At 44.8% G+C, this 25,883-nt stretch overlaps 1 protein-coding gene across 4 annotated transcripts in view; it reads left to right on the top strand.

The window, feature by feature from the left end:
* Positions 1–25,883, top strand: part of sema6bb (sema domain, transmembrane domain (TM), and cytoplasmic domain, (semaphorin) 6Bb) — a 576,599-nt gene that overhangs the window by 397,970 nt on the left and 152,746 nt on the right. The window contains exon 1 of one of the 4 annotated variants that reach the window (XM_063032164.1): positions 858–1,000. The exons of the other annotated variants lie outside the window; for them this stretch is intronic. The gene's annotated coding sequence lies outside the window, so the exon portion shown is untranslated. Of the gene's footprint in view, positions 1–857; positions 1,001–25,883 lie in introns of those variants that run through there. 4 annotated transcript variants of the gene reach the window in all.

Here is a 25,883-nt window from a genome sequence, read left to right as displayed (position 1 = left end):
CAAGAGAAAATCTGCAGTTGCTGAAAATCCAGTCCTGCCGAAGGGTCTCGGCCCAAAACATCGACTGTACTCTTTTCCATAGATGCTGCCTGACCTGCTGAGTTCCTCCAATATTTTGTGTGTCTTGCATCGTCAGTAACTTTGCTCTATCAAATCTGACTTCCTTCAGGGTTTTGTCTCTTCCTGAATGCCACAGAGGCTCTGTGTCAGAAGAGACAGTGAGAGGGTCGTCGCTCAAGATACTATCCAGCCAGAATTTACAAGAGTTGGAAGGCTAAAAAGCAATGGTGATGCAGAGGAGGCTTCACCAAAACAGTTCTCGCTGAGGTCTCTAGTCTCCTGTGACCTCAAGTATGGTCCTATCTGAATTGTTTTGTCTGCGGGGTTCAAGGCCACAGTCAGTGTCAGCTTCCTGACCTCAAGATCAGTCCAGACTACTGGTCTGATCTCTGCCACATCTCACTGCTCCAGTAGTCCATGCTCAAGCAAAGGAGCCCTCATCTCCTTGCCCTCCAGCCAACAGGAGGAGGCAAGGTAAACACAGACATGTTCCATCATTTCAGACTTCCCCAAAACACGCCCTTTTTTGACCACCCTTGTGTTTGTATAAGTGTAATACCCTGGTTCATATTTTTACTATAATGCTGTATGAATTTCATTTAGCAGTTCTGTAAGAGCAGAGCAGAACAGACTATTCTGTTTTCAGCTTGTTTGGGTTATTGTTGAAGATAAGAGATGAGGAGAAGTGTGTGCTATCCAATTAGCTTTGTCAAATTAAGGGGAGGGAAGGTTTCTCTGATTAGGGACCCTAAGGTTGAGCTTGGAGCTTTTGTTCGAGAGGAGATGACGAGGGAAGACGCAGAAGAGAAGAGGTCGTAGGATCTGCCCCGGAGTGGGACTGTGATTCAACAAAGCCAGGGGCGAGATCAATTGAGGAACGGTGCCTATGGAGAAGCTTTGAGCTCCAGCTTGTGCGCATTTGACCGTTTAGCAACACAAGGTATGACTGTTTCATTAAAATGGGCCCCTTTCCTTCTTTTGTTCTGTTCTTTACTAACCCTTTAGTCAAATTAAGATTCATAAATATAATCTTTTAATCGTGTGCAGTGTACTGGTTGTTATTTCGTAATATTAATTTGTAACAGGGTAGGAAATTACACAGCATCCACACAAACACGGATTTGAGGTGGGAGAGCACCTCAATGTCATGAGTTTGGCGATATTGGACTGACACAGCCAAGGAAACCAGGTATTTTCATAAGCGACAAGCTTTACTGCTGAAGGATCGCTGTGGTAAACTTGCAGAAATGACATACTTCAGCATGTACTCTTCTACACCAGTCTGCCCAGATCCCTCTAATCTCCTCTGCCTCCCAACTGAGACTTGTGTTTCAACGTTCCCTCCCATTCATTCAGCGGCACTGCTCCCTTCTAGCTTTAGCTTGTAAAGTCCTCTTAAGAGATAGTGCCTGTGAGGCTAAGTGCTGGCTGTAGGATGAATTTACACAGGGTTAATAGAGAACAACAAACAGAAACAGAAGAGAAACCTACCTCATTGTCAAGTGACACTCATTATTGAGGTCTTCAGACTTCATCCAACCTTTACAAACAATAGGATTACTTCCAACATTGTATCAAAATGATTGAAAGGTAGTAAAGCATTTTTTTTGCCTGGGGTAAAGTTTAATCAGTGAGGAGGCAGAGCATTTTGGATTGGAAATGACTAAGCTTGGTGTTTAGTGTTGTAGCATGAATGAAATCACCGGGGAGAGAGAGAGTTACTGGTAGATACAAAGCAGCTTCTTTATTCAACAAAACAAGGTACAGCAGCAGGCATCATATCATACGGAGACGCTTTCTGTGGAAAGGTCTTCTGCGCAACGTGGGGCTTGATATTTATTTGCTACACACACAAAGGACAATTCCATATTTACAAAGTATAGACAATGCTTTCTTTTGAAGCTACACACAAACCTCACTCCTCCCAATTACACTCATCCGACAGACGCCAGCAGGTCTAGGCTAGTGTTCACAGTTTTTAGGAAATGCCTTGTTACAAATGGACTCGGATACTGATATTCACAGCTTTTAGGAAATGCATTGTTACAAAGGAACTGAAGACTGATGGCTGAAGCCATTTACTAAACCCAAAAGTTACCCTAACATTTAGGGTGGAAGGTCCAGCTAGCGACAGTCAAGTGAAGTGAATCGGAGACGAATGATTGTAGATGTCAGAACGTTTAGCAAAAAAACAAACTTAGAGGAACTCAGGCATCATCTGTGAAGGGAAATGGACAGTCGATGTTTCAGGTCAAGACCTTTCATCTGGTCTAAGCAAAAGTGAATGGAACTGTGCAACAGAGGTCACACAGCATAGAAGCAAACCCATCAACCCACTGAGTCTGTCCCATTCCTCCAATACCCATTTACACTAATCCTGTACTAACCATATTTTTACTACTGTACCAACCCCCAATTCCCATTAATTGCCCCCAAATTCACCCCCACCTACACACTAGGGACAATTTTACAGTGGTTTATCATCCAGCCAACCTTCATAGCCTTGGGATGTGGGAGTAAACCCGGATAAACCCCGTAACCACGAGTTGTGTAATGTGCAAACACCACATAGACAACAGTGGAGATCAGGATTGACCTGGTGCTGCTGGAGCTGTGAGGAACTATGGTGCTGTGCTCCTAGCTTCTCAGTAGGTTTTAGGGCTGAAGGAGGTTATAGCAAGAGCAAGATCAGAAGCCACCATTTGATAATGAGAATTTTTGAGCTGACATTGTTCACTGGAGCATGTGAATAACAGGTGTTGATTGGAAGTACTGGGCAAATTAGAATAAAAACATTGTGGCTACACTCATTTCTTAAGGCTGTAAGTAATAAAGAAATACATGAAGTAATGCTGGCATTTCCTAATTAGCAGTAATCTTATACTTTTAAAAAAATAATTAGTAACTTTGTTTATGGCAGAAAACAGTCCATGAAAGGTACAATAAATGTTATCCAGAGGCTTGCAGTGTAGAACAGCGAAAATAGTTGTGACTGTGAACATCACCCGGTTTCATAAAAGAGCATTTAATGAGGTGTTGCAAGGACTGCTAGAGATAAAAAAGCATTGCCAAGTATCTCAAAGAACAGTTGGAAATAATGCAAGTTAGCATCAGTGAGAGAGAAGGAAGGAATAAACTACTTCAGAATTCTTCAGGGGTTGACGGATTTTCTGCGTTTTACATTTTTATTTATTTCTGATTAACTTGAGGGATATGGGTCTGAAAGACTTTGATGTTCTGATTTTAGAAGCTAGAGCTGAAGGAAATCTAAAGCTTGTTTTCCTTCACTCCAGAAGTTTAAACTCATTCTCAGTCAGTGTAATGCTTCCTTCCTTTTCTGAGGGAGATTGTTGTTTCAGAGCCAAATTCCTTACATTTTTGAGTTGTTGGCCACTGGAAACCATATTCAGTCTGGCCAAGGTATTTGATACTGATTAACCTTGTTTTTTTTTCCCACCATTTTGCAATTAGCTCCTTGCTGAGTGACCACCTCAGAAGTGCTGAGCACACAAGTAACCATTATCAATTGGTGATTTTTGGCAGTGAGTGTGGCAGATTGAGTCCAGCCCTGACGTGGCTTGATAACTGAACATTATGCTTTCAATAGGAGTTGCCAAATAACCCATCTGGAGATGGATCCCTATCTTTAACCTAAGGCTGAAATAGCTAATGCACTGGAGTATCTGGGTCAGAATATACGGAGCAGGAGGAGGAATACGGCCACAAATAGCCCAAGGCTGCTGCACCATTCATTTGGCTCGAGCCTCGACCTCTGCTCCACCTTTCTGCCTCTTCCTCACGAGTCTCCTGCAGACCAGAAATCTTTCTCACACTGAAGATATTTTCTTATAAAACCTTCTAAGGTTATGAGAGTAAAAAGCTGGCATCTTTTTCCCAGGGTTGAAATATCGACTACTAGTGGACATTCATTAAAGGTGAGAAGAGAGTCAAAGGAGATGATGTGTAGTGCAAGATTTTTTACACAGAGAGTGGTTGGTGGCAAACAGAATAGAGGCATTCAAAAAGCTCTTAATTAAGCACATGGATGTGCAGACAACAGAGGGACATGAAAACTGTGTAGGTAGAAGAGTTAGTTTAGTTAGGCATTTAATTGCTAGCTTAATTAGTTCAACACAACGTCAGGGGTGAAGGGCCTGTTTTTGTATCAATCTGTTCCATGCTCTGGTCAAAAGCACTCTGCTCTCTCAGTAGAAAATGGCAAAGATTCACAAGCCACTAAGAATTAAAATTGAGGCTTACCCCTTGTTCTAAAACAATGCCCCCTAGATCTAGATTCTAGATTCCAAGGGGAAGCAGCCTCTGAAAGAGCACACTATTAATCCCCTTCTGAATCCTAAAGATTTTAATGAGCATTATCCAATATCCAATGAGGATAGACCCAACCCAGTCTGCATAATGTTTTTTCACGTTTCCTCCCTGATCCCAAGAATCAACCCAATGAATCTCCTCTGTCATACAATTATATCTCTATTTAAGTAAGGAGAACTAAATGTTGTTGTTTTACTCCAGATGTGAGTTCATACTTGAGGAAACACTTTGCAGTTTTTATATTCCTCACCCCCTTCCAAGAAAGCCCAACACACCATTTACTTGGTTCATTGCTTCCTACACCTGCATGCTAATTGTTTTGTGCATTGAGAGCCCACTGTTCTGCATTATTCTTCATGTATACAATATTCTGCTTTTCTCGTCTCCTTCCTAAATGGATAGTCTGCTATTTCCCTGCAATATGCTCCATCTGCCAAGATGTTGTCCATTTACTTAATCCAGTTTATCCTGTTGTAGATACAGCACTTCTCTCAACTAGCTTTCCCAATTTTCTTTGAACATCAGCAAACTTGGCTGTAAACCACTTGATCCTTATATTTAATTCATTATCATCAACTGTAAATAGTTGTGGCCCCAGCACCAATCCTTGTTGCACTCAACCAGCTAGGGCTTATTGACTAAACCTGTTAATGACCCTGTTCATTCCAACTCTTTTGATTAATTAATCCTCTATTGATGCCAACATATTGTTGTGTATATGGAGACATTCTTTTCACTCCATAATCACCAGTTAGAATATGAAGAAACAGAAAAAGACTCACAGAGCTGCTAGAGCATGTGTAACTGCTTTATTCAACTCTAACTACATTGTGCATGCAAATGCATCATACCTTTATACGTAACACATTGCTTTCCCCTTTCTGAAAAGAAAGATAAATTCATATCTCATAATTTACTAATTTAATCAATCACAGGATGTGAGGTTCTTTGATTTTCCCTCAGGAGCTTGTGACATTGGTATTATTTTCCCTTATTGACTTGAGAAAAGTGACAATTCTTGACTGAATTCTGTAAAATCTTATGTTGTTCCTTCTACCATCTCTTCTGGAACACACATATGGTTATGTATCTCCCTGATGTGTTGCAGAAATGAAATTATTTCCCTGAATTAACTATCAAATGTTGTTAACCTCTTTAAATTGAATATTTGCATTCGACACATCTGGTTTGGTGAAAAAATTGATTTTGCTAACCATGCAAATAAATCCTGTGTATTAGGCAGTGGTTCCTTCTCATTACCCACATCCAAATGATATCCATATTATCATTTTGTACTGATACTCTAATTGGTTTATTATTGTCAATTGTACAATGAAACAGTTAAAAACTTTTCAGCATCAGAAACCGATTTAATATCACTGGCGTATTTCGTGAAATTTGTTGTTTTGCAGCAGCAGTGCATTGCAATACATAGTAATAAAACTATAAATTACAATAACAAGTATATATAAAATAAGAAAATTGAATTACATAAGTAGCGCAAAAAGAGAGGGAAAAATACTGAGGTAGTGTTCATGGGTTGATTGTCCATCCAGAAATCTGATGGCAGACGGGAAGAAGCTGTTCCTGAAATGTTGAATATGTGTCTTCAGGCTCCTGTACCTCCTCCTTGAGTGTAGCAATGAGAAGAGGGCATGCCTGGGTGATGGGGGTCCTTAATGATGGATGCCGCCATTTTGAGGCATCACATTTTGAAAGTGTCCTGGATGCTGGGGAACCTGTGCCCACGATGGAGCTGGCTGAGTTTACAAATTTCCAATCCTGTGCCGTGATAGAACAAAGTAAAACAATAACAATGCAGAATGAAGTGCAAAAGCTACAGGGAGAGTATAGTGCGAAAAAGAAACAATAAAGAGCAAAATCACAGTGTACAAACATTTGTAGATTGTGAGGTGAAGATTCCAATTTACTGTAGAAGAGATCCATTCCAGAGTCAATAACAGCAAGATAGAAGCTATCCTTGATCCTGGTGGCGTGAGCTTTCAAGTTTCTGTATCTTCTGCCCAATTATACTACAGTGAATCCCAAGGTATTATATGATAACCTATACGTTGTAGTCGTGCTGATACATAACAAGTGAAAACAACACACTGAGTTGAGCAGGGTCTGGTTGAACTGTTTACTGTTTTAAATCCGCGCGCGCTTAAGTGCCCGTTCCCAGCATCCCCCGCTCTTTGCGGGGCGAAAGTGACGTCGGCTTCCAGGCCGAGGTCTGCCCCGCACACAGAGTCCTCTCAGTTGTCGTCGCTGGACTGCTGGAGCTGGTTCGCTTGCCGTGTGGGCAAGCCGCCACATGACACCGCCCCCCCCCCCAGAACCGGCGCTAGGAGCTGCGGAGTCCACAGCCTACACACTGTCAGTTCTTTTAGGTGGCCGGCCTCGTCGTCGTGGGGGTGGCACCGCAACCGGGCGTTCAAGGTCTAGATGCGCCGGTTTGAGACAGTCAATGGTAAAAGTCTCTTCACGACCGCCGATGTTGAGAACACAGGTCAACCCATTATGGCGTACCACCTTGTAGGGTCCTACGTATGGTTGCTGCAGGGGTGGTCTGTGCGCGCCTCGGCGAACAAAAACATACTTGATCTGTTGTAGGTCCTTGGGCACGAAAGAGGGTGTTGTTCCGTGATGGGACGTAGGGACTGGGGCAAGTGTTCCAAGCCGCTCCCGGAGTTTAGTTAGGACCACCATAGGTGTGTCCTCCTGGCCAGGGGGTGTTGGCACAAACTCACTGGGAACTGTGAGTGGGGCACCGTAAACAAGTTCGGCCAACGATGTGGCCAGGTCCTCCTTGGATGCCATACGGATGCCAAGCAGCACCCAGGGGAGTTCATCAACCCAGCCTGGCCCTCGGAGGCATGCCATCAGGGCTGACTTCAAGTGGCTGTGGAAACGCTCCACCAGGCCGTTGGACTGCGGGTGGTAAACAGTCGTTCGGTGGAGCTGGGTTCTGAGGAGTTGTGCCAGTGCAGACAACAAAGCCGATGTGAACTGCACACCCCTGGCTGAAGTGACGTGGGCTGGGAGTCCGAACTGTGCCACCCAGCTGGTAATCAGGGCTCTGGCGCATGTCTCCGTGGCCGTGTCAGCGAGTCAGATAGCTTCCGGCCACCTCGTGAACAGCTACCTCGCTCCTCTGGAAACCAGCAGTGGGCCGACGATGTCCACGTGGACATGTTCAATCCTCCTATGGGTCGGCTGGAAGGATTGCAGTAGGGCCCTCACGTGCCTCTGGATTTTGGATGTTTGACAGTGCGTGCATGTCCTGGCCCAGTGCCCGATCTGCTTGCGTAGGCCGTGCCACACAAACCTGTCTGCGATCAGCCGGATGGTTGCCTGGATGGAAGGGTGGGCTAAACCGTGCAAGGCATGGAAAACACGGTGCCTCCAAGCGGTCGGGACAATGGGCCGAGGTTGCCCGGTGGACACTTCGCAAGGGAACTCATTACCTTCAGGCCCAATGGGTATGTCTTCGAGACGGAGTCCTGAGGGCGCGGTTCGGTACGCCGGCATCTCACTGTCCACCTTAGCTAACGCCGCATAATCCACCCCCGGAGACAGAGAGTGCACTGATTGGACGGAGGTGCGTGACAGCACGTCAACCACCACATTGTTCTTCCCCGAGATGTGCTTGATCGTGGTGGTAAACTCCGAGATGTATGACAGGTGGCTTTGCTGGCAGCCCGACCACAGGTCTGACTCTTTGGCAAACATGAAAGTGAGGGGCTTGTGGTCTGTGAAGACCGTGAACTCTCTCCCCTCCAGGCAGTACCTGAAGTGCTGGATGGCAGGGTACAGGGCCAGCAGCTCCCTGTTGAAAGCGCTGTACTTAAGTTCTGGGGGCCATAGGTGCCGGCTAAAAAAAACGAGCGGCTTCCACTGGCTTTAGATGAGCTGCTCGAGCACGCCGCCAACTGCCGCGTCGGAAGCATCCACAGTGAGGGCAGTGGGGACGTCGACCTGGGGGTGGACCAGGAGCATGGCGTTTGCCAGCATGTTCTTGGCTTGTTCAAAAGCCGCCGTCGCCTCCTCTGTCCAGGTGACCTCTTTGACCTTGCCGGACATCAAGCCGGAAAGGGGCTGCATGATCCAGGCCGCTGAGGGCAGGAAACGGAGATAAAAGTTAACCATCCCAACAAATTCCTGCAGGCCTTTAACGGTGCTGGCGGATAGCTTCAACTTTTGCTGGCAGGGGGACAGCTCCATGGCGGTCGATCCCGTGTCCCAAGAAGTCGATGGTGGGTAGGCTGAACTGGCACTTGGTGGGTTGATAGCCAGGGCGTAGTCACTTAGGCGGCGGCAGAGCAGGCGTAAATGTGCTAGGTGTTCCTGGCGGGAGCGGCTGGTGATAAGTATGTCATCCAGATAGATGAACAGAAAGACCAGATCTCGCTCTACTGTGTCCATCAGGCGCTGGAACGTCTGCGCTGCGTTTTTGAGCCGAACGGCATCCTGAGGAACTGGAACAGGCCAAAGGGGGTAATGAGGGCCGTCTTGGTACATCGTCCGGGTGGACTGGGATCTGATGGTACCCTCGGACCAGGTCAATCTTCGAAAAGATGCGCGCCCCGTGCAGGTTGGCCGTAAAGTCCTGGATTTGTGGTACCAGATAGCGATCGGACGTGGTGACGTCGTTCAGCCTCCTATAGTCGCCGCACGGTCTCCACCCTCCCGCGGACTTGGGCACCATATGGGACCACGGGCTGTCGGAACGCCGCACAATCCCCATCTCCTCCATCTTCTTGAATTCCTCCTTCGCGAGGCGGAGCTTGTCGGGCGGATGCCTGTGGGCCCGGGCATGAAGGGGAGGTCACTGTGTGGGGATGTGTTGCATCACGCCGTGTTTGGGGTCTGCTGAGGAAAACTGCGGTGTGATGATAGATGGGAACTCCAATAACACTCTAGCGAACTCGTTGTCGGAATAAGTGACGGAGTCCAGGTGCGGGGCCGGTAAGCTGGCCTCACCGAGGGAGAAAGTCTGGAACGTCTTCGCATGGACTAATCGTCAACCCTTCAAATCCATGAGCAGGCAGTGTGCATAGAGGAAGTCCGCACTCAGCAATGGCTGTGATACTGCGGTCAGCGTAAATGTCCATGTAAAGCGGCTGGAACCGCACTGCAAGGGGATGGTTCTTGTGCTGTAGGTGTGGATGGCGCTGCTGTTGGCTGCCGTAAGTTCCGGTCCTGTTCCTCTAGTTCGGGTATTGTGGCTCGAGAGGGGTAGGACACTGATTTCTGCCCCCGTGTCCACCAGGAATCTACGCCTGGAGTGCTTGTCCCCAACGTAGAAGAGGCTATCACGGTGACCAGCTGCCATAGCCATCAGCGACGGCTGGTCCTGGTGTTTCCCTGGAACGAGCATGGCCGTCGGCAGCAGCGGGCCCCGGAACCCCACTTTTGATGATAAAAACACCAAGACTCAGAAATGGTGCCGTCCCTTGGTGTGGGTGTTCGGTGCTCCGCTGCTGGGGTGTGGGAGGGCTGGGCTTTCGGCCGTGCCACAGCACTAATTCCGATGGTGGTTCTGCCAATTTGTTTGGTGCGCCAAAGCACGTACGCGCAGGCAGCTACCCTGCGCGGGTCTCTGAAGTCTTCATCTGCTAGCAGGAGGCAGATGTCTTCTGGCATTTGCTCCAAGAAGATCTGTTCAAAAAGCAGGCAAGGCCATCTGCCAGTGCTAGCATGTCGCTCATCAGGGCTGATGGCGCGTGGTCGCCCCGGCCATCCATATGCAGTAACCGCGCAGCCCATTCACGGCGGGAGAGGCCAAATGTGCAGATTAACAGGGTCTTGAGTGCCTCGTACCTGTCTGTTGCCGGGGGCTGATGCAGAAAGTCGATAACGTGGCCCGCTGTCTCCTGGTCGAGGGCGCCCACCCTGTAGTAATACCTGGTGGCGGCTGAGACAACTTGCCTGACCTGGAACTGGGCCTCTGCTTGCTCGAACCAGACCAGGAGTTGAGTGGTCCAGAAGGTTGGCAGTTTAAGGGAAGCTGCATTCTGCAGAGCCGAATCATTCATGCTGGGTCCAAATGCCGTTGGACTGTCGGGGTCACCAATGTAGTCGCGCTGATACGCTACGAGTGAAAGCAACACACTGAGTCCAGCAGGGTCTGGTTGAACTGTTTACTGTTTCAATCCGCGCGCGCTTAAGTACCCGCTCCCAGCATCCCCCACTCTTTGTGGGGCGGGAGTGACGGTGGCTTCTGGGCCGAGATCTGCCCCGCACTCAGAGCCCCCTCAGTTGCCGCTGGCTGTGGACTCGCCCGCGACTGCTGAAGCCAGTTCGCTTGCCTCGTGGGCGAGCTGCCACAACGTACTTTGATAATAAATATACTTTCAACTTTGATCTTTTTCTATGGTGAACTGAAAATAATTGGTAAGGATCGATGGGGACATGCCAAATTTGTTTAGCCTCCTGAGGAAATAGAGACATTGGTGAGCTCTCTCAGCAATGACATTAATATGGTGGGATCAGGACAGGCTATTGGTGGTGTTCGTTCCTAGAAACTTGAAGCTCTTAACCCTTTCAACCTCAACACTGTTCATATGGACAGGACATCTGCACCACTCCCCTTCCTGAAATCAATGACTGGCTCTTTTGTTTTGCTGGCATTGAGGGAAAGGTTGTTGTTACGATACCGTGTCGCTAAACTCTATTTTATTCCTGTACTTCAAATCAGTGTTATTTAAGATACAACCCATTACTACGTGGTCAAACAGACCTATTTGTTTTAGATCCTACTGTAATTGGCATTGCCCAATTGCTCTGGCTCATATTGAATTGAACTTCATCTCATTCAAGTTTACGTAACTTTTGTTCAGTGCAAGTGGAGCAGAATGAGTCATACAATGTGTTGGTTTTGCACCTGACTACAGATGTGGCTTTTAACATATCATACCCACAGATATTCTGGAACATTTGCGTATATTTTGCAGCTGCGTACCCGAGATTGATTTCTAATCATTCATGCAGAGCTCCTCTTTCCAGTCCACTTTCAATTTTCTGAACCAATCTTTGTTCATCAGGGTTGATCAATTGTTGACGTCAGTTACAACAATTGGTAGTTTTATTTGCAAACTGTTGTCACTCACTAAGCGTTTCATCTGGCCTAAAGTCTTCAATACTTCACTTGAATATTTTCTAAGTTCACTGTTTCAATGATAGTTGGCTGAATTTACCCATGATATGTTGGTACCCATGATGAAGCAATTGGCTGCCACACTGATGTACTGAGCATTCAATCGGACATTTTTCTGGAAGACATTCTGTTGAATGTTGTCATGTTGAATGTTGAATGTGAATCTACTATAAAAGCCCATTTCTCCATTGTTCACATTGGCTTCAATACTGTACTGACTTCAGTAACTCCCCTCCAAATCCTCACCATGTATGCTAAACCCATGTTCTGAGGTCATAGATACCACAGCAAAGGGAGGAAATTCTCACTATCTACCCTGCGTATAAGACCATAAAGCAGGGTGCTGAATTAAGTTATTAGGCCCATCAAATCTGCTGTGCCACTCAATTATGGCTGTTTTTTTTATCAACTCCTTTCTTCCGCCATCTTCCTGTAACCCTTAACCCCTTTTAACAATAAATACCCCATTAATCTTTGCCTTAAATTCACACAATTGCTTGCCCTTTGTGACAACTAATTCCACGGATTCACTACCATCTGGCTGAAGAAATTTCTCCTCATCTCAGTTTTAAAGGGATATCCTTTTATTCTGAGGCTGTCCCCTCAGATCCTAGAAAATCCTACTAATGAAAACAGCCTCTCCCTGTCTACCCTATCCAGGCCTTCACTGTTCTGCAGGTTTCAATGACAGTCCCTGCCCCATCCTTCTGAATTCCATCGAGTATAAGCCAAAAGCCATCAAACACTCCTCATCATTTTCTATACTTCAATTGGATGGACACTAGCTCTATGAGAAATATACGCCACCTATCCAGCCTTCCCTCATATCTAAAATGCTCAATCCAGCCAACATCCTCTGGATCCTCTTCGCACCTTATCCAGTACAGTCACATCCTTTCTCTAGTGTGCTAATCAGAACTGCTCACAGTCCTCTGGTTGTGGCCAAGCCCATATTTAGTGAGCTGTAGTAACCTCCCTTTTATTCTGTGTACAGCTAATGAAGGTAAGTATCTAATATCTCTTCCACACTAACTTCTACCTGCGCTGCTACCTGCTGCTATCCTTGGAGTCATATCCAAGGTGGTTACATAGGTCCTGCTTCCTGCGGCACCATCATTGATTGTGTAGGTCCCAATCTTACTACTACTCTTCAAAAAGTGGTGGATATAGTCCAGACCATGAAAGGAAAATGCCTCCCTAACATTCTACCATCGGGTAGGAGGTACAGGAGATTTACGTCCCACGCCACCAGGTTCAGAAACGGGTCCCTTCAACCATAAGGTTCTGAAACCAGTGTGAATAACTTCACTCACCCCACCACTGAACTGACTCACAACCTGTGGACTCACTTTCAAGGATTCTATAACTCATGTTCTCAGTATTACTTATTTACTTACTATTTAATATTATCATTATTATATTTGCACCATTTATCTTCTTTGTACATTGGTTGCCTGTCAGTCTTTGTGTGTAGTTTTTCATTGATTCTGCTGTATTTCCTTATCAGCTGTAAATATCTGCAAGAAAATTAATCTCATGGTAGTATATGGTGACATGTATGTACTTTGATAATATATTTACTTTGAACTTTGAGATGCCAGCATTCTCCCAATGGCAAATGTTAGGTTAACTGGCCTGTAGTTTTCTGTTTTCCGCTTTCTTTCTTCCTTTCCTCAGAAAGATTCCCTTTTCTACCCTCTTGCTCTGATGCCTCCTCTTAGTTCTCCTTGCAAAGAGAATATCCACAATTGCACACGTTTGGGGACAATTGGTATGGATGTCAAATGACAAGTCATCAAGAAGTCCTTCAGCAGCTGCTGCACCTCTCTTGGGGAACTATTTGAAATAACTTGCTAGGCAGATAGCACCAAGGGTGGGATATTGGACCAGGAGTAAAGCCGGTTCTTCCTGACCATTAAGTAGGTTTGTGCTCAGGTCTTGAAAATATCAGACACTTGTAAAATTCACAGTACCTCCAAGAGGAAGTAGTTGCTTCCTTACTTATTTATTCATAGATTGTGGATCTCACAGGCAACTGTCTAACTGGAGTTCCTAATTAAGGACAGCTCCTGTCCTACTGTTATAAGACTACTAAAAGGCTCCCTAGTATAATGACATAGACTCTTGACCTTGCAATATACCTCATTATGACCTTGCACCTTATAATTTATCTACATTGCACTTCTTCTGTACTTCTAACACTTCATTCTGCATTGTTATTATTGAACTACCTCAATGCACTGTTGTAATTAATTGATCTGTATGAATAGTATGCAAGCAAGTTTTTCACTGTACCTCCATACTTCTGACAATAATAACCCAATTTATCAATTGCCAAGTTAAGGAGGCAGTCAAGAGTAATTGTTTCTATTATTTACTTAGTGGCTCCAATATAGAGGAGGCCATTCAGCCCTTCTTTACAATAAAGCATAGAACATAGTATATTACAGCACAGTACAGGCCCTTCGGCACATGATGACGTAGCAAACATTTTTACTCCTCATGTATGTGAAGGATGTAAGAAATAAAGTCAATTCAATTCTGCTGACCTTTTAACCTGCTCTAAGATCCTCCTCCTACATAATCCCCTATTTTTCTATCATCTATGTGCCTATGTAACACTTAAGTGTCCCTGAAGTACAGAGGAGATTTACTAAAATATTGCCTGGGTTTCATCTCCTAAGTTACAGAGAAAGGTTGTACAAATTAGGTCTTTATTCTTGGAGCATAGAAGGTTGACGGAGGACTTGATAGAGGTGTTTAAAATTATAAGGGGGATTGATAGAGTTGACGTGGATAGGCTTTTTCCATTGAGAATGGGGGAGATTCAAACAAGAGGACATGAGTTGAGAGTTAAAGGGCAAAAGTTTAGGGGTAACATGAGGGGGAACTTCTTCACTCAGAGAGTGGTAGCTGTGTGGAACGAGCTTCCAGCAGAAGTGGTTGAGGCAGGTTCAATGTTGTCGTTTATAGTTAAATTGGATAGATATATGGACAGGAAAGGAATGGAGGGTTATGGGCTGAGTGCAGGTCGGTGGGACTAGGTGAGAGTAAGAGTTCGGTACGGACTAGAAGGGCCGAGATGGCCTGTTTCCGTGCTGTAGTTGTCATATGGTTTATATGATTAATGTATCTGCCTCTACCACCACCCCGGCAGCACCTTCCATGCACCCACCACTCTCTGTGTAAAAGTTCTTACCTCTGACATCCCCTCTAAGCTTTCATAATACCATGCCCCTTGTATTAGTGTTTCCTCTCCTGGGGAAAAAGTCTCTGGCTATCCACTCAACTCGTGCCTCTTATCATCTTGTCCTCCTCTATCAGGTGCCCTGTCATCCTCCTTTGCTCCAAAGAGAAAAGCAGTCTCATGAGTTACATTCACTGCTCCTTATTTCCATACAGCCTTGAAACCTACTTTCTGTGATATACACATCAATTCCCCTTTCATTCCTTTGCCTATTCAAACAATAAGGGGTAATTTACAGTGGCCAATACATCTTTTGGATGTGCGAGGAAATTGGATCACCCAGCAAAACCTGCACAGTCACAAGGACCACATGCAAACTCTTCACAGACTGTACCTGAAATCAGATTGGGACCCTGGTTGTGTCAGGAGTCAGACTGGAGGTCAGAATGGGTACACAAACTGGTTTCCTCTTTGAAAGACATCAGTGAACCAAAGGAGTTTTCATTACCATACAGTAGTTTCATGACTGCCACTATTAGGACCAACTTAATTTTTATATCAAAGTCTTTGATTTATTTAACAATTTGAATTTATATTCCACAGATTGATGGCATAGCGATCCGTAGAACCTATGGTTCAGAAAGCAGTAACCTAACCATCATATTCCTTACAAATGGTCCATTTAAATGTTTCTGGTTTTGGTTTGTCTTCCTGTTGAACGGGTCTTGAATGGTACTGGTTTGAGAGTGAATTAACTGCAGCATTCAGTTCCAAAATCTTGCGCTGGTGTTCAGTTGGGGTGGGAAGGTGGTCATCTGCCTGCTCAGCACGTTTCTGGAGCTGTTCGATGTGCGCACACTAGCATCTTCAATCAAACCTCCTATGTGACGCAAGTGATTGTGTGCTCGAGTGCCATGGATGCCTTTTTGGAGCACTCGTGATTCTTAATAGCTCCCAAAAACCTGGTTGTACCAGGTCCAATTTCACCCCCATTGATTTTGAGCAGAAGTGATTGCAATGGAACTATAAAGTAATCGACTGAACTGCAATCTAATTTACATTGTCATTATCATCCAGTGCACAGGAACAAATTACTGCAGATACTTATAGCTTGGGTACCGGGAGTACAATTTTTTTCTGCACCTTATAACCCACAATCATGTTCTCCATTAATGAAATTTACAAGAATGATAATATGCTTCATTAATCACAGTGGCAGTATTCACCAATAATGCAACTTTGAATTTCCAAATACAGAATAGCACAGTATTGTGATAAATGCCAGATAGCCGACAGAACCCAGAGCAATCAGGCACTTGGAGTATAATCAACTGCTCCTTTGAAGGAAATATTTTTGTTATAATATCAATAATGCATCTCGGCCGAGCAGTGGTACTGCCTCGCTAATCCCTCCCAACAGACTGAATTCACTATTTCAGGATGTACCTCCACAAAATAGCAGGAGTGTTGATAGACTAATCAACTCCAGTGTGTCACAGTTAGTGGAACTGCTGCCTCACAGTGCCAGAGACCCGGGTTCAGTCTTGACCTGTGGTGCTGCCCATGTGGAGTTTGCTCGTTCTTCCTGTGTACAGCTGGGTCCTCCGGATGCTCCATTTTCCTGCTACATCCCAAGGCTGTGTGGGTTGGCCACTGCAAACTGCTCCGGGTATGAAAATGAGTGGCCAAGTCTAGGGATGGTGTTTAGAATGTCCAAAAAAAAGGGGATAATGTAGGATGAAATTAGATGGTTGACAGTGAGTACAGATTCTATGTGCCAAGCAGCCTGTATCTGTGCTCCATGACCCTATGAATTTTGGCTATCATGGCCAAGCCCAGCCTCTCTTCGTCAGGCATGCTAACACACACACGCACAGTGCTGTATCGTCTATACAGTAGCATTGAGAAATGTAGGCAGTTCCTATTTAGAGTCGGGGGTTCTGATGTCAATAGTTCTGGCTCTTCAATATATAAAGGATTCAAGATGCAATCTTCCTGCTCTTCACTTCACACCGATAAATGACACATATCACCTTGTCCATCACTTTATGTTCCTCATTTTTGCTAATGTTCTCCCTAGTTTTCAAACTCTGTACTCATTTAATTAAGCAAAACTTTAGATCTCCATATCACATGTTAGTTCCAGAACTCCTTTGTTGAGTAAATAAGGAAAAGTTATTTCTAGCACATTAGAACAAAGCATCTGTTGATGATTTTTGCGTATCTGTGCCTGTGTTCTGGTAAAATAAAGAAAGAACTTTGTTTAGGAAAATATTATTTTTTGATGAATTGTTTTGAGATCAATGCATCTGGTTGTAAGATTTGTCCTAGGAGCGACAGCATTTCTCTAGTAGGTAGCGAAAGCATATATCATATGGAGGCACATACAATTACCTCACCAAGAAGCTCTGAGCTCAGTCCACAGTTTGCTCCGAGTTAGCTCCTCTTGAGCATGGCTAAAGATCAGTTGGTATAACTAGCCACGGTTCCCTTGTGGTAGGGAGATTTCAGGCTGCGGTCTCAGCTCCCCATGGCTAGGCAGTGACCCCTACTGGTAACAGTGACAAATGTGAAACCTGACAAGGTTGTACAGGACATACAACTCCTGTCTGCTCCCAGTCAACCCCGTACTGCTTGGAAGATGTCTACTGTAAAACTCCTGTGTTATTGACACCATTCTATAGATTGGATACCCTAAATTCAGTGATTGCAAGTAGATGACTGGGTTCATCTGTGATTGCACTCACGTCAAAGTAACGTTTTGACATGTAAAAGATTTTTCCTTTACTCGCTAGGAGGGAAACCCACAGGAACAAATGGAATGCCTGTTGTTTATGACCCCTAGCTGCATTCTGTAGTATCACAGGTAGCTAAAACCTATTGAACCTTATCCAAGTCCGAGTCCCAGCCTTCAGGAGAGGAATGCTACGATTACAGGGAAATATAGAAAAGCAGTTTGTATACATTACATAAAATATGGCACAACAGCTTAATTCATAGGTAGACACAGGCCACTTAGCCCACTAAATCCATGCCGTCCACATTAATGCTACCTAACAACTATTTCTCCACATTCCCATTCATTCCCATTAAACCACGACCCCCCCCCCCACCCTCGCCCACAAGATGCAACCACTCATCAAAAGTCTGGAGGTAGTTTACAATGGCTAATTAACTCTCTAACCTGTATGATTTTGGTTTGTGGGAAGAAACCCACATAGTTAAGAAAAACATGCAGTGTCAACATAGATAGTATCAGAGATAAGCATTGGTCCCTGTTCCGGATCTGTGAGACAGCAGCTATGCCAATTGCCCTGCAGTTGGTTAAAAGGTAAGAAAGGTGTCACTCATTGATTGACCTCAGCTTCTTATCTGAGTCACACAATTCATGAAGATCACATTACTGTAATGGTAACCCAATAGTGACATCAGTACCAGAGATGACTGAGATTAAAGGGAAACTATCAGTGGGAGCTCATTAATCTAAAACCTAATGATCATGAAGTCGCACAATGAATATATCATGATTCATGTTTTTGGCTTTCATTGTTTGAACAATTTACGTGCCTTTTTTATTTAGCTTCCCTTGAGTGAGTGCCTAGAATGCATTGCCAGAGGTGGAGGCAGCGGGAAATGCAACAGGCACCATTAAGGGGTTTCTAGATAGGCACAGGAATGTACAGAGATTGGAGGGATATCCACATTATGTTGGCAGAAGTGATTGGTTTAGTTAAGCATTTAAAGTTCAAAGTAAATTTATTATCAATATATTACCATATACTACCTTGAGTTTCAGTCTGAGACATTGCTGAGTCCCTCCAGCATTTTCTTGCATGTTGCTACAAATTGACGAAATTTCCCGTATGACCTGAATGATAGTATGGTAAAGGTCTCTGTGTTTAAAAAAGTAAGTGGAATGCCTCTCAATCAACCATACCATTAGTGTTCATTTCTCCTTTGTGAATGTTGCAAATTTATAGATATACACTGCTTTCTTCTCACAAAGTATTCAGCACAAAAATCTGGAGGACAATTTTCCCCACATATTTTGTCACTTAAGAGCCTCGTCCAGATTGGCTGGGATAGGACCATAAGGAGTGATATTTCCAGCCTGCCTTCAGTGCATTTTGCCATCTTGGTGTATCTTTTGAAACTTCATTTAAAAATGGCTGCCCTAAAGTTATGAAGAACCAGTTCATCATCATCATCAGGTGCCGTACCCAGTTTGAGCTTTGACTGCCGCGGCCCACACACTCCTGTTTCGGGTCAAGTGGATCAATTCATTGGTATTCATTTCCAGTTCTCTGGCTGCTGCTATCTCTATCATCATTTGTCTTTGTCTTCCTCTTGCTTTCTTCCCTTCAATCTTTCCCATAATTACCGTGCATTCTAACTCCTTTTTCCTAATCACATGTCCAATGAAGTTGCCTTTTAATGATCTCATACATTATTTCTCTTTTTGTGTTTGCTCTGTTCATGACATCCTCGTTAAATATTCGTTTCGTCCATGATGTTGTTTGCATCCTCCTCAAAAACCACATCTCTGCTGCTTCAATTCATTTCCTCATGTTACGAGATATTGTCCAACATTCTGGCACATATAACATAACTGAAAAATGTAACATTTCAGTACTCTGAGGCAGGTTGTCATGCCTCGTTTAGTATTGGTCAGGATACTCTTCATTCTCGTAAATCCCTATCTCCTTTTGATGTCCATGTCGCACCTGCCACAGTACAGGACCACAACGAGCCTCTCCATCTTGTAATGGGTCCTGTTACACAATATGGTGCCACTAAACTCTTGATTCACTCCCCTCAATTTCTCCTTTCATCTCCATTTTCCTCACTTCTGTGGCAGGTTGATTGGCTGCCATGTAAAGGCATCTCAATATACCGAGCTTTGATGAGATTGTGGCTCAGTTTCAGTTTTTTCTTAAGTGTTTTTTTTGGGTTTGTGGAGATGATTTTGGGGACAGAGAGGGGGAGTTAGGGGTTAAGTTAGGGTTTTAGGAATTGGGATGTAGGGGAACTAGTGTAGAGGCCAGAGCCATAAGTCTCTGCTCCACGTTCAAAGGACAGTGACACAGACATGGGACATCCGCGGGCTAGGATATCCGGCCAGATGTCAGACCGGCAAACCAGTGTGGATGAAGGCTGGTGGCTCCCCCAGGATCAGTGAGTTGCAGGCAGGTTCCAAGGTCACAGCTTCACGCAGGCAGTAGGAATGTGGTCTGATAACGCCCTGGCTTCGCACATCAGCATGACTGGAGTTCGAGGCCTGCCGTGCAAGGAAGACAGACTGCCTTGCGTTTAGAGGACTGTGTATATGCGTGTGTGGGTGAGAGGGATGGGTTTGTTCTACTTTTGTTGTTTTATTGCTTATTGTGTGCTGAGTTGCTCTTCCAGGCAAGTGGGTATGCTATATTGGCACCAGAACATGCGGTGACACTTGCAGGCTGCCCCCAGCACACCCTCGGGTATGTTGGTTGTAAGAGCAAATGGCACGTTTCAATGCATGCTTTGATGTACATGTGAGAAATAAACTTGAATCTTGACTTCTTTAAGAGTGCTGACTTGTTTCCCAGTGGGTTGTATTTGAATGTGAACTTGCAAGTTTGCATTGAACTCCTTTAAATAGGAGAAAAACACAACAGGAATTTATTTTAAGTAATAATTCCAATCCTGAGATTATACTTTGAGAACATGTAATTTGGCATTGTGGCAAACATAGCCCACGTTTAATGGACCAAAAATGCTCAAGATCTATTTTTGAACCATTACAGTAAACCATTTTGAGCATGAAGATTAAGTCCTATTTTCAACCCTTCATTCTGTGACAGGTTACATCTTACTAACTGCACTTTGCAGTTTACAGTGACGGTGTCTATCTGGTGTAAGAGCACTGTAAAGCAGCTGGATTTCTCAGTAATACAACTCAGGCTGTGAGCAAGCTAATGAAATTCGTCCATTTTCTTCAAGGAACACTGGGCTTTCTTTTGAAACCATTGATTTGATTGGTAGATAGGGGATGAGAACCGGGATGCATAGTATTTCCTGACAAGAAGAATTTCTTCTTACAAACCACAATTATTTTGAAATGAGTTGCTGAAAGAAAAAATGGCTACCTGGCAAGGATTGCAAAACTGTAATCTAATCAAAGGGTTCAGATGCAGTAATAAACAAGGAGATCAATGCTTAAGTGATTTACAATAGTCTTCTCAATTTCACATAACATTACTCCCTGGTACCTGACAAAATTGAAACAATATGTGCTATAAATATTATGCGTAGATCTATTTAGACATTTTCAAAATTAAGTTTTGCGCTGTCATTGCTGTTGATCCTGATGACCGTGAAATATAATGTAGATTTCGGTAAAGATCATCAGTGCCTTTTTTTGATTACAATATCAAATTTAATCTCCTTTTATGGTGATTAAACGGTGATGTGCCTCTCATGTGAGATGTGGCAGTCTTGGGGGAACTCCCCTCTCCCGCAGAGTCACATCTGCCAGAAGTGCAAACGGCTGGGCGATCTGGAAGACCGTGTAAGGAATCTGGAGCAGCAGCTGGATGACCTTCGACTCATAAGGGAGAATGAGGTTGTCATAGATGAGAGCTACAGGGAGGTAGTCACACCTAGGCTGTCGGAAGCAGGTCATTGGGTGACAGTCAGAGGGGGGAAGCGAAGGTGAGCAGACAGGTAGTGCAGAGCACCCCTGTAGCCATTCCCTGAATAATAAGTTTACCGTCCTGGATACTGTTGGTGGGGACGACTGACCAGGTGTGAGCCACGGTGGCAGGGCCTCCGGCACTGAGTCTGACCCCGTGGTGCAGAAGGGTGGGACGGAGAAGAGGAGAGCTGTCGTCATTGGAGACTTTATAGTCAGGGGAGCAGACAGGAGATTTTGTGGATGTGAGAAGGACACCCGCATGGTTTGTTGCCTTCCGGGTGCCAGGGTCCGGGATGTCTCTGACCGGGTGCACGACATCCTGGTACGAGAGGGAAAGCAACCAGAAGTCGTGATACATGTTGGGACCAACGACATAGGCAGGAAGAGGGATGACGTCCAGAAGTGTGAGTTTCGGGAACTAGGCAAAAGGCTAAAGAACAGGACCTCACGGGTGCCGTTCGTAGGATTGCTGCCAGTGCTACGTGACAGAGATGGTAAGAATTGGAGGAGATGGCAGTTGAATGCGTGGCTGAGGAGTTGGTGCAGGGAGCAGGGTTTTGAATTTTTGGATCATTGGGATCTCTTCTGGGGAAGGTGGGAGCTGTACAGATTGGATGGGTTGCACCTGAACTCGAGGGGGAGCAATATCCTTGCAGGTAGGTTTGCTAGTATGGTTCAGGAGGGTTTAAACTAATTTGCGAGGGGGATGAGACCGAGAGCGATAGAGCAGTGAAAGAAGTGCATGGAATAAAGTCAGATCTAACATACAGAGAGGCTTTGAGGAAAGAGAAGCAGAATAAACGGTGTAAAGACAGTAAGGTAGAAGGGCTGAAATGTGTGTACCTCAGTGCAAGAAGCATCAGGAACAAAGGTGATGAACTGAGAGCTTGGATACATACATGGAATTATGATGTAGTCACCATTACAGAGACTTGGCTGGCACCAGGGCAGTAATGGATTCTCAATATTCCTGGATTTCAGTGCTTTAAGAGGGATAGGGAGGGCGGAAAAAGGGGAGGAGGGGTGGCATTACTGGTCAGGGATATTATTACAGCTACAGAAAGGGTGGGTAATGTAGCAGGATCCTCTTTTGAATCAATATGGGTGGAAGTCAGGAACGGGAAGGGAGCAATTACTCTATTGGAGGTATTCTATAGGCCCCCTGGTAGCAGCAGAGATAAAGAGGAGCAGATTGGGAGGCAGATTTTGGAAAGGTGCAAAAATAACAGGGTTGTTATCATGGGAGACTTTAACCTCCCTAATATTGATTGGCACCTGATTAGTTCCAAGGGTTTAGATGGGGCAGAGTTTGTTAAGTGTGTCCAGGACAGATTCCTGTCACAGTATGTGGACAGGCCGACCAGGGGGAATGCCATACTAGATCTAGTACTAGGTAATGAACCGGATCAGGTCACAGAACTCTCAGTGGGTGAGCATCTGGGGGACAGTGACCACCGCTCCCTGGCCTTTAGTATTATCAGGGAAAAGGATAGAATCAGAGAGGACAGGAAAATTTTTAATTGGGGAAAGGCAAATTATGAGGCTATAAGGCTAAAACTTGCGGGTGTGAATTGCGGATGTTTTTGCAGGGAAATGTACTACGGACATGTGGTCGATGTTTAGAGATCTCTTGTGGGATGTTAGGGATAAATTTGTCCCGGTGAGGAAGATAAAGAATGGTAGGGTGAAGGAACCATGGGTGACAAGTGAGGTGGAAAATCTAATCAGGTGGAAGAAGGCAGCATACATGAGGTTTAGGAAGCAAGGATCAGATGGGTCTATTGAGGAATATAGGGAAGCAAGAAAGGAGCCTAAGAAGGGGCTGAGAAGAGCAAGAAGGGGGCATGAGAAGGCCTTGGTGAGTAGGGTAAAGGAAAACCCCAAGGCATTCTTCAATTATGTGAAGAAAAAAAGGATGACAGGAGTGAAGGTAGGACTGATTAGAGATAAAGGTGGGAAGATGTGCCTGAAGGCTGTGGAAGTGAGTGAGGTCCTCAATGAATACCTCTCTTTGGTGTTCACCAATGAGAGGGAACTTGATGACGGTGAGGACAATATGAGTGAGGTTGATGTTCTGGAGCATGTTGATATTAAGGGAGAGGAGGTGTTGGAGTTGTTAAAATACATTAGGACGGATAAGTCCCCAGGGCCTGACGGAATATTCCCCAGGCTGCTCCACGAGGCGAGAGAAGAGATTGCTGAGCCTCTGGCTAGGATCGTTACGTCCTCATTGTCCACGGGAATGGTACCGGAGGACTGGAGAGAGGCAAATGTTATCCCCTTGTTCAAAAAAGGTAGTAGGGATAGTCCGGGTAATTATAGACCAGTGAGCCTTACGTCTGTGGTGGGAAAGCTGTTGGAAAAGATTCTTAGAGATAGGATCTATGGGCATTTAGAGAATCATGGTCTGATCAGGGACAGTCAGCATGGTTTTGTGAAGGGCAGATCATGTCTAACAAGCCTGATAGAGTTCTTTGAGGAGGTGTCCAGACATGTAGATGAGGGTAGTGCAGTGGATGTGATCAATATGGATTTTAGTAAGGCATTTGACAAGGTTCCACACAGTAGGCTTATTCAGAAAGTTAGAAGGCATGGGATCCAGGGAAGTTTGGCCAGGTGGATTCAGAATTGGCTTGCCTGCAGAAGGCAGAGGGTGGTAGTAGAGGGAGTACATTCAGATTGGAGGATTGTGACTAGTGGTGTCCCACAAGGATCTGTTCTGGGACCTCTACTTTTCGTGATTTTTATTAACGACCTGGATGTGGGGGTAGAGGGGTAGGTTGGCAAGTTTGCAGACGACACAAAAGTTGGTGGTGTTGTAGATAGTGTAGAGGATTGTCGAAGATTGCAGAGAGACATTGATACGATGCAGAAGTGGGTTGAGAAGTGGCAGATGGAGTTCAACCCGGAGAAGTGTGAGGTGGTACACTTTGGAAGGACAAACTTCAAGGCAGAGTACAAAGTAAATGGCAGGATACTTGGTAGTGTGGAGGAGCAGAGGGATCTGTGGGTACATGTCCACAGATCCCTGAAAGTTGCCTCACAGGTGGATAGGGTAGTTAAGAAAGCTTATGGGGTGTTAGCTTTCATAAGTCAAGGGATAGAGTTTAAGAGTCGCGATGTAATGATGCAGCTCTATAAAATTCTGGTTAGGCCACACTTGGAGTACTGTGTCCAGTTCTGGTCACCTCACTTTAGGAAGGATGTGGAAGCATTGGAAAGGGTACAGAAGAGATTTACCAGGATGCTGCCTGGTTTAGAGAGTATGCATTATGATCAGAGATTAAGGGAGCTAGGTCTTTACTCTTTGGAGAGAAGGAGGATGAGAGGAGACATGATAGATGTGTACAAGATAATAAGAGGAATAGATAGAGTGGATAGCCAGCGCCTCTTCCCCAGGGCACCACTGCTCAATACAAGAGGACATTGCTTTAAGGTAAGGGGTGGGAAGTTCAAGGGGGATATTAGAGGAAGGTTTTTTACTCAGAGAGTGGTTGGTGCGTGGAATGCACTGCCTGAGTCAGTGGTGGAGGGAGATACACTAGTGAAGTTTAAGAGACTACTAGAAAGGTAGATGGAGGAATTTAAGGTGGGGGCTTATATGGGAGGCAGGGTTTGAGGGTCGGCACAATGTTGTGGGCCGAAGGGCCTGTACTGTGCTGTACTATTCTATGTTCTATGTTCTCTGTTTACATACAAGATCCCTTTGGTACATTATTCCCTTAATCAATACCTCATTTCTATTAAGCCCCTCTTCATATCCATCGACTACTGTCAAATAACTAGAGCTGTTCTTCTGGAGAGGCTGGTATTTTTGACCATAGTTGCACTTGGACTGTGAAGTCAGCTTCTGTCTCTTTACCATTGAGATGAATATTTTCTGACTGGGAGGTTGCTTTTGTGTAAGGCACTGTGCTAATTAAGTGGATCTTGTTTGGAAATAATTAACGATTGCTACAACTTAAACTAGTTCAGTGATACTAAAACCTGGAGATTTTGCTCTCAAATGCACATAAGAAATAATTGTCATTGATCGCACTGCAGAGTCTACTGGTTGCGTGGAATGCAGCAGTGAACAATCAAAACCTCCAGGTAAGCCCAAGGACTAAGTTCTTAAACATGCTGGTGGAAATCCAGAGTGAAGAAATGCCCTGTCTCTTTGAAAAGGTCCCTTTCCCACCTCGTCTTTCTTGCAAACAGCTGGGTTTGTACTGACTGGCATTGGGTGTCCATCCAGTTCCTTTTTAAGACCAATGGAAACCTCTAGCAAAATGCCCCTGACCATGCAAACCCTTTCTCCTGTAGACCCCGTAAAGATGACTGTAAGCTCTGGTGGCTCAACTCTTCAGAATTTAATAAGTTGTTGAAGTCTTGAAAAAGCGTGGCAGAAGTCCCTTAATATCAAAGTTAAAAAGTTCAAAGTAAATTTATTATCAAAGAAGGCATGTGTTACCACATACTACCTTGAGATTCAT

The sequence above is a fragment of the Mobula hypostoma genome, chromosome 24 (assembly GCF_963921235.1).
Source record: "Mobula hypostoma chromosome 24, sMobHyp1.1, whole genome shotgun sequence".
Taxonomy (NCBI): Eukaryota; Metazoa; Chordata; class Chondrichthyes; order Myliobatiformes; family Myliobatidae; genus Mobula; species Mobula hypostoma.
The sequence above is the reverse complement of the archived record's forward strand: the minus strand, read 5'-3'. Positions and strand labels throughout refer to the sequence as shown.